The sequence below is a fragment of the Schistocerca serialis genome, chromosome 8, assembly GCF_023864345.2.
Source record: "Schistocerca serialis cubense isolate TAMUIC-IGC-003099 chromosome 8, iqSchSeri2.2, whole genome shotgun sequence".
In the NCBI taxonomy this organism is placed as follows: Eukaryota; Metazoa; Arthropoda; class Insecta; order Orthoptera; family Acrididae; genus Schistocerca; species Schistocerca serialis.
In genome coordinates, this window is record NC_064645.1 from 349222732 (window position 1) to 349227731 (window position 5000).

The following is a 5000-nucleotide window of genomic DNA, read 5'->3' on the forward strand; positions in this document are numbered from 1 at the left end:
TCCACACCTATAACATGCGTTTCATGAAGAGTTATTTCCAATATGCGACATTCCCGCTGTCCCTATTCATGAGCTGCGAGCTGTACCACGTACAAGCTACAGACGCGATCGCATTGCTCACTGTACGGATTCTCATGCTGAGCGATCAGCTAGGAAGCGCCCCATCCATGTCGGCACCCGTGGGCGTTGCACTCGCAGTCGCAAAAAACGTTGGGCAAATATATATCTCGGAAGAGTAACGACAGTCGGAGCCTCCTGGCGTTGCACTCGCAGTCGCAAAAAACGTTGGGCAAATATATTTCTCCGATGCTGAGCGATCAGCTAGGAAGCGCCCCATCCATGTCGGTACCCGTGGGCGTCGCACTCGCAGTCGCAAAAAACGCTGGGCAAATATATTTCTCAGAAGAGTAATGACAGTCCGAGCCTCCTGCGTGGGAAGAGTCTTTCTAGGCCCTGACCCACGGGAAGCGTGTAGCTTCCCCCATCCCGGACATTTGACGTCGTCACACTACCGGTATTGACTAATAGACTGATTGTTGATAATCATAAGCCATACACTGGGGGAAACGGCCGACAGGGGTATCAACATAGTGGAGCCGCAGTGTCACTAACGTACAGAGATATATGTTTCGACTGGAACCAGAGTAACCGTATACACGGCACTGATTAGTAACAGATGCAGAGCCATCAGAATACAGATAATATATATACAACCGTCCCTATACATGCTGAAAGACTCTGCACACAATGAGAACCACACGGCAGCCAGACACTATCACACACTACTCTCTGCCTCTAACAGGCACGCACACAATATCTAACCACCAGCATGGAAGAACATCCGGTGCATCCTCTCCGCCACATTACACAATCCACACTATCATAACCAGACCGGGAGGTCCACCCAGAAAACAGAATATCCCACCCTTCCGACATCCGCCATTGCTCAGCTAAGCCACGAACACCCACACATGTCCTACACAGGGGTGCACCCAACATCACAATACTGCCTCCTGTCACAGCACACAAACAATGGCAGGAATGAAAGACACAGATCTGCCACAACCTTGGAATCGGAGCGCCGCCTGTCATGACCCACAAGTGCATCCTGACGTGACAAATCGGACGATCCCGCAGGCATCCACTTACGATAATCACTATCAACGAACCTGCCGCGCCCCCCCCCCCAAATACACCTTTCCCTACAACAATGTGTACCTTAACCTAAGCTATATTGTACCTTACCCTAAGCTATATTGTCCCTTAACCTAACCTCCGTTGTGCCTTAACCTAACCTCCGTTGTGCCTTAACCTAACCTACTTTGTCCCTTAACCTAACCTACATTGTCCCTTAACCTAACCTACGTTGTGCCTTAACCTAACCTACGTTGTGCCTTAACCTAACCTACGTTGTGCCTTAACCTAACCTACGTTGTGCCTTAACCTAACCTACGTTGTGCCTTAACCTAACCTACGTTGTGCCTTAACCTAACCTACGTTGTGCCTTAACCTAACCTACGTTGTGCCTTAACCTAACCTACGTTGTGCCTTAACCTAACCTACGTTGTGCCTTAACCTAACCTACATTGTCCCTTAACCTAACCTACATTGTCCCTTAACCTAACCTACATTGTCCCTTAACCTAACCTACGTTGTCCCTTAACCTAACCTACGTTGTCCCTTAACCTAACCTACATTGTGCCTTAACCTAACCTACGTTGTGCCTTAACCTAACCTAGGTTGTGCATTAACCTAACCTACGTTGTGCATTAACCTAACCTACGTTGTGCCTTAACCTAACCTACATTGTCCCTTAAACTAACCTACATTGTCCCTTAACCTAACCTACATTGTCCCTTAACCTAACCTACGTTGTGCCTTAACCTAACCTACGTTGTGCCTTAACCTAACCTACATTGTGCCTTAACCTAACCTACATTGTGCCCTAACTTAACCTACATTGTGCCTTAACCTAACCCATGTTGTGCCTTACCCTAACCCATGTTGTGCCTTAACCTAACCCATGTTGTGCCTTAACCTAACCTATGTCGTGCCTTAACCTAACCCATGTTGTGCCTTAACCTAACCCATGTTGTGCCTTAACCTAACCCATGTTGTGCCTTAACCTAACCCATGTTGTGCCTTAACCTAACCCATGTTGTGCCTTAACCTAACCCATGTTGCGCCTTAACCCAACCCATGTTGCGCCTTAACCCAACCCATGTTGCGCCTTAACCCAACCCATGTTGCGCCGTAACCCAACCCATGTTGCGCCGTAACCCAACCCATGTTGCGCCGTAACCCAACCCATGTTGCGCCGTAACCCAACCCATGTTGCGCCGTAACCCAACCCATGTTGCGCCGTAACCCAACCCATGTTGCGCCGTAACCCAACCCATGTTGCGCCGTAACGTAACCTAAATTGCGCCGTAACGTAACCTAAATTGCGCCGTAACGTAACCTAAATTGCGCCGTAACCTAAACTATATTGCGCCTTAACCTTACGCACGTTGTCGCTTAACCTGCTCTGTAATTGTTATGCGACTCGTTAAAGTAGTGTAGTGTTGCCTAACTGCAACCCTCGCAATATAGTTCGCTACTCGCACTGCCCGGTCCCCTGTGTATCGCGTCATGTTAAACACCCTGCAGGTGTTGCTGACTTTCCACATGCTCCTGTTATACACTGTAATGTGGATAGCAGCGGGACGTACATCCCCCCCCTCTTCCCCCCTGCCTTCGCAAGCTCGTCGGTGAGAAGTGTGCATGTTCAATGCCCTTCGCATGCCGAAGTACTCAGCCTACGTTGTGGTACGGCCTGTCACCTGTCCGCGGATGTACGCAAAACCCACAAACTGTACTGCACATTGGTCCGTATGTACTGAATGATACATCGTGGCACATGTGTGACCGTACGACGACTGCGCCTAGCAACGGCGGACCATACAGTCCAAATATTGTGCACGCAGCTACGTGTCGTCTCCCTTTAGGAGCTGGATTGCAGTGTGGTACGCCATACAGACGTGTGGGAGGAACGGACGCCCTGGATGGCGATCAGCATGAGCAGTCTGTTGATGTAGTGGAGCGTGTATTCGGACGTAGTCGTCTCTTCTCACACACTGTGATAGCATGTTGCACCGCGTTCCACATCTGCGACATGCTGCAGAGGCCGGCTGACAGTCGTTCGCGCAATGGACACCGCATACGTACGGGGGCTACCTTCCACGTGTTCTCTAGGCGTGCACATGTTGATGCGTCTATGTGGGCAGACGTAGTGTGTTGTGACACCTGACACAGGCATGCAATACTCGTTGCAAATGGCGATGGACGTCTACGTTTGCTGGTGACGTTACGCAAATGAACAACTGGTAACCCGTTGTGGTGCGGTTGTTCTCGCTAGAGGTGAATCAGTGTTGGCGACGATCGGTCGAGCTATTAACCGGTTGTTTCATGGATACCCACCATGCCCACGAACGTGAAAAGGGACCCACCATGCCCACGAACGTGAAAGGGGATCTGGGTGTGAGGCGATACGCGGCGGTGGCTGGGTGGGACCGTCCCCGGCCGGTGAGGGGGGCCGCCCGGCGTGCTGGCAGCGCGGTGCGTGGGCGCACGCGCTACAGCCGGCTGGTGGGGGCGGCCAGTGGCAGGCGCGCCGGCCGACGGACGCGGCAGGCGGCGCAGCTGCGCGCCGGCGCCCCCTGCTCGCGGCGCCTTGCGGCCAAAGTAGGTCCTCGCGGGCCCGGTGCGAAGCGCGGTGGCCATCTGCAGTGTGCTGGTCCGATTGAGGACTGTGTGCGCTGAGGATGCGCCGCCGCCCGGCGCTCGGCGCCGCGACGCCGTCTGCTGCTCGGTCGCCCCAGCGGTTCTCGCAGGTGGTTTGTATCGCAGCTGTGCGGACGTGATGGCGCGTGCGCTGTGCTGGGAGAGTTCGCTTCGGCACCCAAGTGGGGCTTTTGTCCTTCTGTGGCGCTGGCGTTGGAGCTGCCGGTCACCGTAGGTGGCGCGTGTTGTCTCCCGCCGGCAATGCCACGACAGCACGCTCCCGGGCCTCTGTCGGCAGCGGCAAGCTCAGTTGGGAGCACGGGTGGTCGCACCTAAAGCGTCTACTCGCCTAACTCCGGGCGATTGCGCCTCTCTCGAACCCGACCAAGTACTTAGGACGGCGCTGCGCGCCGCAGGGACCTGAGAGGGTTTCGAGGTGTGTTGTGCAGGGGAGCTCAGCCTCCTCCTGTTTGCAGAATAATTGAGCGGACGCTTGCGTGTTCGCGCGGGCCCCCGGGACACACTCCCGGGCGGCCGGCTGCTCAGCTCTAGTTGACGCAGCTCCCTGGTTGATCCTGCCAGTAGTCATATGCTTGTCTCAAAGATTAAGCCATGCATGTCTCAGTACAAGCCGCATTAAGGTGAAACCGCGAATGGCTCATTAAATCAGTTATGGTTCCTTAGATCGTACCCACGTTACTTGGATAACTGTGGTAATTCTAGAGCTAATACATGCAAACAGAGTCCCGACCAGAGATGGAAGGGACGCTTTTATTAGATCAAAACCAATCGGTCGGCTCGTCCGGTCCGTTTGCCTTGGTGACTCTGAATAACTTTGGGCTGATCGCACGGTCCTCGTACCGGCGACGCATCTTTCAAATGTCTACCTTATCAACTGTCGATGGTAGGTTCTGCGCCTACCATGGTTGTAACGGGTAACGGGGAATCAGGGTTCGATTCCGGAGAGGGAGCCTGAGAAACGGCTACCACATCCAAGGAAGGCAGCAGGCGCGCAAATTACCCACTCCCGGCACGGGGAGGTAGTGACGAAAAATAACGATACGGGACTCATCCGAGGCCCCGTAATCGGAATGAGTACACTTTAAATCCTTTAACGAGTATCTATTGGAGGGCAAGTCTGGTGCCAGCAGCCGCGGTAATTCCAGCTCCAATAGCGTATATTAAAGTTGTTGCGGTTAAAAAGCTCGTAGTTGGATTTGTGTCCCACGCTGTTGGTT

General features: G+C 53.2%; 1 non-coding gene across 1 annotated transcript in view; it reads left to right on the forward strand.

Annotated features, from left to right (window-relative positions):
• The first annotated feature begins 4324 nt into the window (after positions 1–4324).
• LOC126417754 (small subunit ribosomal RNA) overlaps positions 4325–5000 on the forward strand; it is a 1909-nt gene continuing 1233 nt past the window's right edge. The window contains exon 1 of the ribosomal RNA XR_007575816.1: positions 4325–5000. This exon is cut by the window's right edge and continues 1233 nt beyond it. This is a non-coding gene — a ribosomal RNA (small subunit ribosomal RNA).